This window comes from Enhydra lutris, unplaced genomic scaffold (assembly GCF_002288905.1).
Source record: "Enhydra lutris kenyoni isolate GAN:26980312 unplaced genomic scaffold, ASM228890v2 scaffoldscaffold70, whole genome shotgun sequence".
NCBI lineage: Eukaryota > Metazoa > Chordata > Mammalia > Carnivora > Mustelidae > Enhydra > Enhydra lutris.
This window is the reverse complement of record NW_019154154.1, coordinates 2794934-2807975: the sequence shown is the minus strand read 5'-3', so window position 1 is coordinate 2807975 and position 13042 is coordinate 2794934. Positions and strand designations below refer to the sequence as shown.

Here is a 13042-nt window from a genome sequence, read left to right as displayed (position 1 = left end):
CACAAGAAGGTTCATTTTCCTCTTACATCTAATATAAGAGAACAGGTAGGAGGGGAGCAATGCTAGAGGGAGAGGAGTGCTGCCTGACACAGAGTAATAGGGGCCATGGGGACTACAGCAAATTGGGAAGCACCTTCTTCTCAAAGGGAGCAGCCACGGCAAAACTCCAGCCAATGATGGCCTAACGGGGACAGAGGCCCAGGGCTCTTAGAACTTCTGATTTTCTAAAAGATAATTCAGGAATTTAGAGCTCTATGTGCACTTGCTACATTTTTTTAAACATGAGCAATAAATCTAAAGTTTTAAAAAAATACCAGTGGTCAAAACAAGACATCTTTCTGGCTTAATGTGGCCTCCAGGCTACCCGTGTGCAAATTATGATCCAAATTTTTCCCGAGATTCACTGTTTCTGAGGTGGGCACATGCAACAACCTCCCTAGATAGCGGACATTGCACTTGTCACCACTTCGTCTCCTTGAGGAAGATCAGAGTGGGTTATGGGGCAGGAGGAGGCACCCTGATTTCCTCTCTGGTGACCACCACTGCCTGCTGGTCAGAGCGACACAGCAGAATGCACAAGCTCACTTCCTTTCTCCTTCTCAAACACTGTTGAAACTCTTTGTTATTTACACTGTCCTTAAGTGGTGACATGTTGTAAGTTAAACAGACTTTGAATTCCTGTTCTGCAATTTTTCCAGCTGTATGACCACGGGCCAGAGAGTTAACCTCTCGGAGCTTCAGTTCTTCCACATGTAAATAAAAATTCCAGCAGTTGTGAGGATTAGATACAGTGGTTGTGAGGATTAGATGTGGTGCCCGTGCAACTCTGGTTTCTCATCTATAAAAGAAGGGTCATAATAAGGCCTTCCTTGCATGAGTAGGAGGGTGTTCACGTGAGTAAAATCCCTTGATGGTGCCTGGAGAGGAGGAAGAACTCACTAACTGGAAAGGACGTCCCTTCTCTCCGCACGGTAAGGTCTGGAGTATTCAGCTGTTGTTATAAGGAATATATCACTGTTACCAAGAAAAGGCAGACATGGCTACCAGCCTTTCAACAGAACTGCCGAGTGTGCTCAGGGTAGGCTCCTGGTCACTGTCCATCCCTCCACAGGGTCCCAGCGGCAGCTGTCTGGTGAGATACTCTGTAATGGGATCACCTGGGACCCCAGGGCACGATGCGAGAGACAGAACATGACTGGCAGCTGGCAGAGGCAAGGTCTGCCTCCCTGGGGCCCAGCACCAACACCCGCTTTTCTTCAAATACAAAGCGGGACCTATCAAATGAAACCCAGGGAGAGACTTGGGCACAGCTTGGCAGCTGTCTGGGCAACAGATGCTGGGACTTAGGGATGGAGATGAGGTAAAGCTGGGGAGTGGGCAGCCCCTCGCAGAGATTATGGGTGGTTTTCTATGCTGAGGAGGGGCCAGCAAAAAGCTGCCAGGCTGGGGAAGGGTCTGGAGTCTTCAGAGCAGCTCAAGTCCCAGAGGTGAAGGAATCCCCTGTGTGTTCCCACACAGTGACAATACCAAGTGTTGACATCTGATTCCTTTCCAACCTATCTGCAAAGGAGGCTTTACCACTCCTACGTCACAGATGACGAACACTGAAACTCTAAAGCACAGATTAACTCGCCTCAGGCTATTTAGCTAAAAAGTGGCCGGGCTGGGAATTGGACCAAGTCAGCCTGGTTCTAAACACCGTAAGATCTGGTTATGTTTGGAGTGTGTCACTCTTTCTCTGCCAAGGACAGAGGCATATAGCTCGATGGCTAAGTGTAACGAGGCATCCAAAAGTTACTCTTGGTAGTACAGAAATGGGATTTAAAACACAAAAAGTGGTAAGAAGTGAGCGAAGTTTGAAAAAAGTCTATATCTGCAACAGTCACAGATTCAAGGTGATAGATCAGCTAACACACTCTGCTGCTTTCAAGGAGAGATGTGTTTCCTCTGTCCATGCCTTAGCACCTGGGACTAATGGAAAAAGCCAACATTTACTGAGCACTTACTGTGTTCCAGGGACTGAGCCAAAAGCTGTATGTGGATTAGCTGACTGAACTCTGAGAACAAGGCTTGAAGACAGGTACTATGATTGTTTCCATCTCAAAGACGGGAAAACAGACTTGGGAAAATTAAGTAGCTGCCCAAGGTCACCCAGCTGGCAAGTAGTAGAGGAGGGGTCTGGAGCGAGGTTTGTCCAACTCCAAAGCCCAGAACCACCTTGAAAACCCGAGATGGTGCCCAGGGGCTCGGCACGCACCTCCAGCTCTGTGGCCCTTCCCTTCTGGGTGGCCCGAACCCCCTGTGGCAGGTTCACCTTTCACACCCCCTGCCGCAGTCCAGCAGAGGCTCACCGGCTGCCAGGGAACACGGGGAGTCTCAGCTGGGCCACTTCCCCTGCTCGATCAGCCCCACCCCCACACACTGACCACAGGTAAGGCGGTCTCGGGTACACTGAGCATGTTCATGACAACTGCGAGGTCCCTCTAGATGGTCCCCAGTTTGCATCTTTCCCCTATCCCTGTTCTGCTCAGCTCTGCACTCTTGGCTCTGCCTTCCATCCCATACCTGGTGTCTGACTGTGCCTTTGTCCTCCAACTTGGTTTGCCTCTTGGGTCTCCCTTTTCTGCTATGGCTAGAAATGTCATTAGAGTAGCAGAGAGGAGTTGCTTTGAGATTCTGGAAGATTAAAGTCCTAGTCCTACAATTTACTTGCCATACAGGCAGGTTACCTCATCACTCTTCTGCCTTATAAAATAGAGAAAAACATTTGTTTTGTAGTGTCCTTAAACTAGTATCTTACCATAACAGGTACTTAATGGGAACTGTCACACTAAATTGTACTTGTCATTTCTCCCCTGAACTCCCCTGGTTGGTAAAACCCCAGGCGTAGCATCTCTTGACTGACTCTAGCTACAAGGTTGGGTCAGACTCTTCCACCATTCCCTCCCTTTCATGTAATTCATTCTTCAAAAGTGAACATTGCAAATGGTTCAAGTCAGGATGTGCTCAGCGTGCACCAGTCACCTCAGGCCAGCTCTGGAAGCTGAGAAGTCCTGGGCTGGGAGCTCTAGGGAGCCCAGGAACCCCAGGGCTCTCTGCTGAACCAGAGAGAAAAATCCCAGTTCACAGAGAATGGGGTGAAGAAGAAGAATGCTTGGGGCACCTGGGCGGCTCAGTCCGTTGAGTGTCTGCCTTGCGCTCAGGTCACGATCTCAGGTCCTGGGATGGGGCCCTATGTCCAGCTTCCTGCTCAGTGGGGAGGCTGCTTCTCCCTCTCTCCCCCTCTGCCTGCAGCTCCCCCTGCTTGTGCTCTTTCTCTCTCTCAAACAAATAAATAAAATCTTAAAAAAAAATAAGAAAGCTATATGGTAGTTGGGAAATTTTTTCAATTATTATCTATGGTTCAGGGGCCTTTTCTATAGTTGGTAGAGTATTTTAGCTCTTTTCTCCCCTTCTCTTCTGCCTTCCAGGTGTTCAGATTTGTGTGTGTGTCCATATGTATGAATGTGTATACAAATGTGCATGTTTGTATGTATGTGTATGTATATATGTGTGCATGTATTTGTGTGTATGTATATATGCATGTATTTGTGTGTATGTATATATGCATGTATATACCTGTGTATTGTATGTGTGTGAATATGTGTTTATGTGTGTGTACAGACATGTATGCATATGTCTGTGTGGCATGCATGTCTGTGTGTCTGTTTTAAATAAACCTTCAGAAGGTAAGGAGTGGAAGACATCACTCCTTTGGAGGTAAAGAACCGGCTGTCCGCCCCTCTGGTGGACTCTGGAACTATCTCACCCTGTGTAACACGCTCCATGGCAGCAAGATAAGGCAAGACTTGATCCTGCTGATCCACTCCCTTCCTTAACAGGTCCCAGAGGGACCAGCTCAGGAAATCAGATCAGTCTGAGGGTTTTTGTCTCCGTTATGCTGCTAAGAAATATCCAATCTTCATTAAATAGCCAAAGGAAAGGGAGCCCTGGGTGATGCCTGATTTGCAGTGTGTCCCAACAACACTCTGAACAGTGGTATTATTGGCACAGTTTTATTTTTTTGTTTTTAAGCTTTATTTATTTAGAGAGAGATTGTGGGGGGGGGGGTGCGCAGAGAGATAGAAACCCTCCAGCAGACTCCCCGCTGGGGAGTGGAGCCTGATGCGGGGCTCCATTCTAGGACCCTGAGATCCTTACCTGAGCTGAACTCAAGAGACGGACACTAGTAAACTAAGCCACCCAGGTGCCGGGCAGGGTTTTTTTTGTATGTTTGGTTTGCTTTTTTAAAGTACCTGAGGCTTAGCTCAAAGTATTTGCTCCTGGCCCCACAACTAAAGGGTGGTAATGGTTTGGCTCTAAAACTCGGGTTTTTCTCTTCTGCATCCTATCACTATGGGCTCCATGATGGTAGGGAACAGAGCAGCATTTCATGACCTGCACTTAGCCCAGGACCTGGCTTATAGAGGGAGCTTGAAAAATGTGTGTTCGCTTGCTTTAAATGGCTACAGTCCAGCAGCGGGAAGAGTGACGGGCTAATGAATCACCACAAATGGATGCTGGGCTCGTTACAATGATGGCCCGCACCTCAGGGAGCCGTACTCTGGTCAGGTCTGGGCAGAGGGCAGTCTACGTGGACATGTGGCCCCACTGACCCCGCTCAGGACTACATCCAACCTCCTGTCGCACAGGCTTCTCGCCTGTGGGAGATATTATAGATCCTCCACTTTAGTATTTCCCAAGGCATGTTTTAAAACTAATTTGGGAGAGCCCTGGCTAAAAAAAGAGAGGGACATGAGATCAACTGTATTTGCAAAAATGCTGCTTTCATAGAGGTTTACAGTGTATCTCTGCATAGGAAAGGACCTGAGAACTTCTGCAGCAAAAAGTCCTATTTTACTCTGAGCCCCTCTTTTCCCTCATAATATCTATTGGTTTAAAACACAGAGCCTGTAACAAAAGCCTGGCATTTGTTTCTATCTCATTCTACTTCTTCTACTCACAATGCAGTCATATGCAAATGGCTGGTCCCTCTAAGCCTCAGTTTCCCCATGTAGAAAGAAAGGAGGTTAATGTCATCTGTAGCTCATGAGGTGGTTATGAGGATTAAATACACGTATAAAAGGCTTTGCCTAATGCCTTGAGGACAGAAATGCCTTGCGGACTCTCTTAGGAACCGTTACTTTTAGTATCCCATGGACCCAGTGTTCTTCGGAAAATACTTTGGGATTAAATTCCTCCTCCATATTTACTTTTCAGGAGGGCACTCAGGGTATTAACACATCAATTCTGAATTTACAAAGAACTCAGAGGGGCTATGTTCTGCCTTACATTATTTTCTACAAGTTTCTCATACTTACGTCTTTTATAATTGTTAAGTTCCCTGAACAAAGGGATTGTTTTTTATTTTGAGTCTGCCTTTAGAAGTACCTGGCACAGGGCTAGGTGGGGAACAGTCATCCATCAAAATCGAATCATAAAAGAGCAGGGATCTTATTTAGTCAAGATGGGAGTCTATCATCTCCTCTTTGGGGGAGGGAAAAAACCTACAGCAGAAATGATAGCCTTTTGCCAGGATCTTGATACGGTCCCGGCAAGGGAGGCTCCATGCTGCTTTTGGTGAAAAGGAAGGAGAGCTCTGTGATAAGAACATTTTGATCTTACCTAGGTGGTGGCAAGAAAAAAACAAACAAACCTGAAACTCCTCTTTTCTTATCATTAAAACCTCCCTTCCTTGCCTTTCAGTGTATTTTTTCAGGTGGTGATCGTTAATTTTCAGTTACTTTACTCAATTAGAAAGTTAATGGCAGACAATATTAACCAGTATTCCTAACCGAAGTAGGGTGCACGTCTGAAGTGTTTGCAGTTAAACTTTGACTAGTCTTATTACGATGGAGACTTACCATGTGACTATAATCCCAGACCCAGATAGGTACTGATTGATACAGAAAACAACCTTTGATCAGAGAGTCTTTAAGTGATTTGCAGTCACGGACCAGGTCTCTCCGGTTATCCCCCACCTCTGCCCCACCCCCAGCCACGTCCCAGGACTCTCAGATTCAAGCTGGAGAATTTTAGACTTTAAGAAGTTGTTCCAAAAGGAGATGTGTTCAGAAGAGTGTTCTCCAAGGAGGTGACAGATAGGCAGACACATGCATGCACACGCACACATGCACGCGGGCACACGCACGTACACACACCCCTCCCTGGATCTGGATGCTCTCGGATCACGTGATGGAGCTTGGTCTCTGCAAATGGCTCAGTAATGAAATGAAGTTAGTGAACCCAAAACAGGGCCAGGCTGAGCTCAGATGCCAGAGTGAGCTGAGGCAAAATGCCTGGGCAGAGGTCAAAATCCCAAACCCAACGCTCATGAGCCATTCCGGCCGGAATCAGACTCGAAGCAAGGCTGCAGTTTGTAGGACGATCAGGCCAAGAAGGAGCCCGAGAGCGGGGATGAAAGCAGAGGGTGAGGTGAGCCTGCCCGGCCTGGACTCTCCTGAAGGCCTGCAAGGCATTCCCCAGCTCTGCCTCCACTGTTCAGGAAGACAGGACGCTCGGCAGGGACCCAGCATCTGACAGAGCCCTGCAGAGTTTACGAATGTGCCTCTCCACAACTTTCTGATCTCCAAGCCACATTCAGTACCAGAGCTAAATCGAGCATGGAATATAATAATTTCTCTGGGGCCCCATGTGGATTTGCCTTTTATCTCTGCCTTAGTAAATCTCCTTTCTCCAAAACAAAACTGGATTAAAAATTCCAGTGATTTCTGAGCTTCAATCCGTTTTCTTTCTTCCTCCTTCCTCCTCTCTTCCCTCCCTTGCACTAAGCAGATGCCCGGTTCAATCCTTCCTCTGTAGACATACCTGAAAGAAAATAAGCTGTCTAAATGGCTTACGTTTCCTTTTTTATCCTATCACAGATGCTGCAAAGGGAAGAGAGTCCCTCAGAGAATGCAGAAATGACTGGGAGGATGGGGCCACAGGCTGGAGACAAAGGTCCCAAACTCAAATAAGAGCTGGGGGTAGTTTCTGTGTTCGCTGAAGTGTATTCCTGTTCTCATCACCTTCTCTCTTTTCTTTGGAAGAGAACGCCCAGTTCTTGGGGATAAGACTGGTTCACGATCACAACGGGTTGGACCTGCACCACGGAGGTGTAGAGAGTAAGGGCTAAGAGATGGTCTCCAGCGACACTGACAACTGCCCTCAAACATCCCAGGTCCCTCAGGTAGTTGGCAGACGTTCCAGCCTGTCACTGACCTGGTTAATACCTCTACTGTCTTAGGAGCTCAGCCCAAAGGCCGTCCCCATTTCTAGCCTCAGGTTATCGGACATCTGCTCTCTGCTCCAGAAACTTCCTGAGCACAGATCCCAGAGAGTAATTCCACACTGCTCGGTGGGAATCCCTGACTGAAGGCCAGCCCCTCTTCTAGACTGTACCCTCCCTGAGGGTCCTCCTGGCTGATCCTTAGTGCCCAGCGTGGAGCCTGGAGAAGGCTGGGCATGTAACCAATGCTTGCCACTTGCCATGTGCTGGATGGAGGCCTGACCTCTCAGGCCACATGCTGACCCTGAAATCAAAGCTCAGAAAGGTAAAATCTTAAAAAAAAAAAGCTCAGAAAGGCAAGGGGAGGGCGCCTACGTGGCTCGGGGTTAAAGCCTCTGCCTTTGGCTCAGGTCATGATCCCAGGGTCCTGGGATCAAGCCCCACATCGGGCTCTCTGCTCAGCAGGGAGCCTGTTTCCTCCTCTCTCTCTGCCTACTTGTGATCTCTGTCAAATAAATAAAATCTTTAAAAAAAAAAAAGGCGAGGGGACTGACTATTGGGATTTACGTAAGTTTATGATGAAAAGGGACCTGCATTCCAGTCTGATTCCAGAGCCTGTGCTCTTTCCACCATTGTTAGATTACTCACGGGCTGTTCTCATGGCTCCTTCCATCTCTCTTCAATCCAACTAACAGAATTGGGGAAGCAAAACTTGTTAAAAGACGAAGGTGGAAAAGGGAGGTTTGGCTCTCACTTCCCCCAAACACATGTGTCATCCGGGGCAAAGGACAGCAGCTAGGCGTCTGGCCCTGGTGTCCTCCTACGCGGGTTCACACTCTAGCCGTGGAACGTCCATGCTGCTTGTTCTCGAGGAATTTTGCTAACTTCTAAGAGGCTTGTTTCCTGATCCCAGAAACGGGGATAATGATGCCAGGGCCTCTGTGAGATGGTGACTTGGATCAACACAAGCACAGAGCCCAGGCACCCGGGAGGCACTCGGGAAGTAACAGCCAACGTTACTGTGGTTAGGAAGTTCGGGCTCTTCCTGGTCAAAGCCAAGGGTGCGGGGAAGGGCAAAGGAAACAGGAAAAAGGAAGTGACCTTTTCTTCAAAAGGGCAGACTCTCCTGAAAAGTGGATTTGGGGAATATCCTGAGAGTTGTCTGAAGAGTTTCCACATGATAAGATGAAAACTCATGGTGTGCCCAGTCCTTTTGGGGGCCACCTGACGGCACACGAGTAACAACCAGAAATGCTCACATTTCTCCTTAAAACAGTCGCTCCTGCCTGGGGGCATCTGTGCTGTCCTTTATGTCTTTGGAGGCCAGTAACTGAGGAGAGCACGTATGAAACTCGCCGTACAAGTCCTCAAATTCACTCATTCTCAATAGTTCATGAATAAAAACAACATCCCACACACGTGGGAAAAGAAAACAGACCTCCTCTGGCAGTGTGGCTGAGAACATACCATTTCCAAAACACTTGCAAAACAAAATGCAGTTGGATCACGAGGAAAACAAACAATGAAAAAAACGAGTAACAGCTCTGTTTCTCAAAAACACGCATCCTCCTCCTCTTCGCTTCCTCTGCGGCCGTCCCATCCACATTCTCCTGCCCCCCTGCAAAATGCAGAGATATATACATGTATCTAAAGAAGCCTCGTGCTTTAGCTGGTGAAAAGTCCGCTGCGGAGGACTGACGGCTCTAAGCAGATGTTTTGTGTTATCTCAGAGCCGTTCCTCAAGAAAGTGTCTGTTCCTCATGCCAAGGAAAACAATCTCCTGTAGCAAGACTTTGTTCCTCTGCCTAAAAAAAAAATAAAAAGTCCCCAAACAAGCTGACAGCTGCAAATGGTTAGAAATAAACTGGCTACCACTCTGTCCTCCCCCTCCCTCTGCCCTTTGCCAGCACCCCCCGCGTTGCCCTCTGACCTACAATCACAGTGGTGGGACTGAAGGAAGATGGACGAGCGTGTGATTATCCGTTCTAAACAGACTGTTAATTCTTTCAGAAATGCCATTTGCTGGGCAGAGGAAGTGCTGTTTCAGCCACCCAGAGGAGCGGCTGTAGATACAATGTGCCTGCCTGTGCCACTTCCCTCTCTCCCCAGTGTCACCTCCCTGCTGTGGAGACTGTTCCTCATCTGCCCGTCCGTCCGTCCGCTGGCAGGCTATCTGCCCTCACCCTCTGCAGGCAAGGCACGGAGGAGGGAGGAGACTGACAAAGACCCAGCAAAACCCCAGAAAGATACTCATTCACTCTGGATTGGCAATAAGAACCGAAAAAAAAAAAAACCAAAACTGTAGCTAGTTCAGATGTGCTGAGTTTAATGAAAAGCACACGGGCCAAATGAGATGGGAGTAAGCCGAGCACACGATGTCAATTAATGAACTTTATTAGCACTGGGGACTTAGAGATACCTGCCCTTGGATCAGAGCCCCAGTCAGAGTCTGCAACTGACTCAGCCTCCTTGTAGTGGATGGTATGTTGTGAGTGTCTTCACAACTAAAAGTTTTCTCTCGTCACCAGCAGAAACTTTCTCCCACTATGGGAAGGACAATTAATACCAAATCTTGTCTGAATAGTTTCTAGCCTGTAATTTTCTCTCCATTCCCACGGCTACTTCCTAGCTCAAGCCACCATCACCTCCTGCCTGGTATTGGAGCTTCCCCTGCTCCACTCTTGGATTTTCCCAGTCTACCCCTGACATACAGATGATCTTCCTAATATGCAAATGACCTTCTTAATCTGGAAAGCTAACCAGCACATCCATCTTTCTGCATTAAACTCTAAAGCAACTTCCCACCGCGTGAAAGTAAAAATCAGAGCTATTTGACACAGCAGGAAAGACTCGCCGTGGTTTCAACCCTGTGTATCTCTCCATCATCACCTCTGGAGCCCCCTAATTTACATATAATACTCCAGTCCTCTTGGGCTCCTTCTGGGAGACAGCACATACTAAGAGTTGGCAGCTGGAAACCCTCTTCCTCAGCTTCCCTTTTTAGTCTAACTTCCATTTGTTATTCAAGGCTCAACTATGTTATCACTTCTTCTAGGATATCCTCCTCATCCACCTCACCCTGGTCAGGTCAGGCACATCAAGATACCCTATACCTGTCCCATGAGGATACTTATTACATTGTATTGTACTCTGTCCATTTTTTGGTCTCCCACTAGAATGAAAATTTTGTGGTATCAGGCAATGTCCTTTCACCTTTCTTGTTCACAGTCATCCCTGCCATCAAATGCATACCAGAACATGGTCCCAACAAGTCCCTGTAAAGTGAACGCATGAACACATGACCATATAAAGTGGGGGTGGTGAAGACTGCCTGCTCAGGCTGCCTTTGCTTCCCATCTCTAAGCAGTGGCCAGTCACAGCCTGAGAACTCTTGCTCTGTGGAGAGTTTCCCCAGGGAATTGCTACAGGCAGTAATAATTTAAATTGAATAATTTAACCTTGTCTTGTCCAAAGCTATAAGGCTGTGGGGAAAGTTGATACTTCAGGGAGCCTGGGTGGCTCAGTCAGCTAAGCCTCTGCCTTTGACTCTGGTCATGATTCCAGGGTCCTGGGATGGAGCCCTGCGTTAGGCTCCCTGCTCAGTGGGGAGTCTGTTTCTCCCTTTCCTCTGTCTCTTCCCTGGCTTGTGTGCTCTCTCTTACTCTCTCACTCTCTCTCTCAAATAAATAAATAAAATCTTAAAAAAAAAAAAGTTGATACTTTAATCTCTTCTTACCTGGCAGATTGCACATAGAAATTAATTTTCTTATCAGGTTTTTACTCATAGTGAGAAAGAAGCATCTCCTCAACTTTACTGTATATTTGTACTAAAGTGTCAACTTTCATCTAAATAGAAAGGTGTCAGATAGTTAGTTTTCCAATCTTAGCAAAGATGGAAATAAGCTAGGATTGGTTCACAGATACTCCTGAGATACATGATGGGGGCAGGCAGGAGGGAGGGAGATGATAGCAAAGTAATGGATCCTTTTTGGAAAGGCTGGCAGATCCAGATAGAAAGATGAACGGAATCCAATTTGAGGGGTGCTTTGCAGAGCCAAGAGGGAACAGTGGCCAGGAGAAAATTAATCTGAGGCAGGGGTGTAACTGTTGGGTGAATTTCCTTCTGACTAAAAGAGTGTAAGAAAAGGCAACTTGCCAAAGAAGTTCAGAAAGACTCTACATGCAAAGACCCACAGAGCCTGAAGCTGAGGGGAAAACGGCAGGTGGATGTAGACGACCCTTTACCCCTGAGCTGAACGGGTTAAGGCAGGGACTGAGCACTAAGTGGTGAGTCCTTGTATCTGCATGTAAGACCCAATGGGGGTAGAGGCACCTGGATGGCTCAGTGGGTTAAGTGTCTGCCTTTAGCTCAGGTCATGACCTTGGAGTCCCCCACTGGGCTCCGCACTCAGCAGAAACTCTGCTTGTCCATTTCCCTCTCCCCCCAGCTAGTGCTTTCCCTCTCTTCTCTCAGATAAACAAACAAACAAATAAATAAATGAATAAATAAAATCTTTCTAAAAAGATCCAATGAAGGTAAACTAGTGAGATAGGGATGAAACCAGAACCATAGCTCTAATATTTGATCTCTGGGATCAGAGTTCAGCTAAATTCAAAGACTAAGCTGTTAATCTATAAATCACCTACTTGAATACAGTCTGAACCAGGAATCACAAAATCAAATGCTTTCAAGGTTCAGAAAGAAAGAAAAGAGTAACGTGGGCTTGGTGTTACACAGTAAGGAGCAGTGCATATGGCGACTGCCCGACATCCGGAGAGTGCTTTCTGCAGGGAAGGGTAAGAGCCCCTCTGCCTGGCTGATTGCTGTTGAGCAGGACTATGGGCCCAGGACTGCCAGACCTTCTAGCAGTCTAGAAGATTCCAACGTGAAATGTGTTCATAGTTAAATGTTAATGGTGAATTAAAAAACATTAAAAATGTTCAACATTTTATTTATTAATGTAATTTATCTTCACATAGTTATCTCAGCTTGGAAAAGTCGACTTTCTGTAAGATGACAGCTTAATTTTTAAAGGTTTACAGTAAAAAATTTAAAGTGCTCTGGTAGCCAGTGAGTACACACAACACCAGACCATAGTTTATAACACCATTCTGTAGTAAAAGGAATCGGGGCTCCTGGGAAAAATGGCTGATCCTAGGGCTGGGACAGGACTATAAAAGATGGCCTGGCATTCCTGGTAGTGCCAGAAAGAAAGGATGTCTTCAATAAAATCACAGCCTTGGAGGGATGTCCAAGGGACACTAGAGGCAACCTAAAAGAGCTCTTGAACCACCAAAGCAGGAATAGGAGCAACAAAATAAATGGAAGAATCCTGGATTATAACCCAAAGTATAAAATAAATATCCATAAGTTCAGACTGATATAAATAAATGATTGAATAAATAAATGGAAAATAGACAAATGTCTCATGCAGTGGAACTCCAAATAATTTATGTAGATACCTCCCCCATCAGGAGGTAACATTATTCCAAAGAGTGAGTACAGAATGAAAAGGGAGGGAGAGAGAACAACTTCATGGAGAAAACTGGCAAGCACTACACTGGCCAGGTGATCATCAGCAATGATAAGTCATTGGCATGGTGTCTATCTTTGATATGATGTGATGAAAATGTCACTTGGCCTCTGTAGTCTTCCTCTCAAGAATACAGAACCCCTGCCTAATCATGAGAAAAACACCAGGCAAACCCAAACTGAGAGACAGTCTACAAAGTACTGGACAAATACTGCTCAAAATTGTCAAAGTCATCAAAAAC

General features: G+C 46.7%; 1 protein-coding gene across 2 annotated transcripts in view; it reads right to left on the bottom strand.

The window, feature by feature from the left end:
• LOC111159867 (MOB kinase activator 3B) overlaps positions 1 to 13042 on the bottom strand; it is a 219814-nt gene that overhangs the window by 54446 nt on the left and 152326 nt on the right. The gene's annotated exons all lie outside the window — the stretch shown is intronic.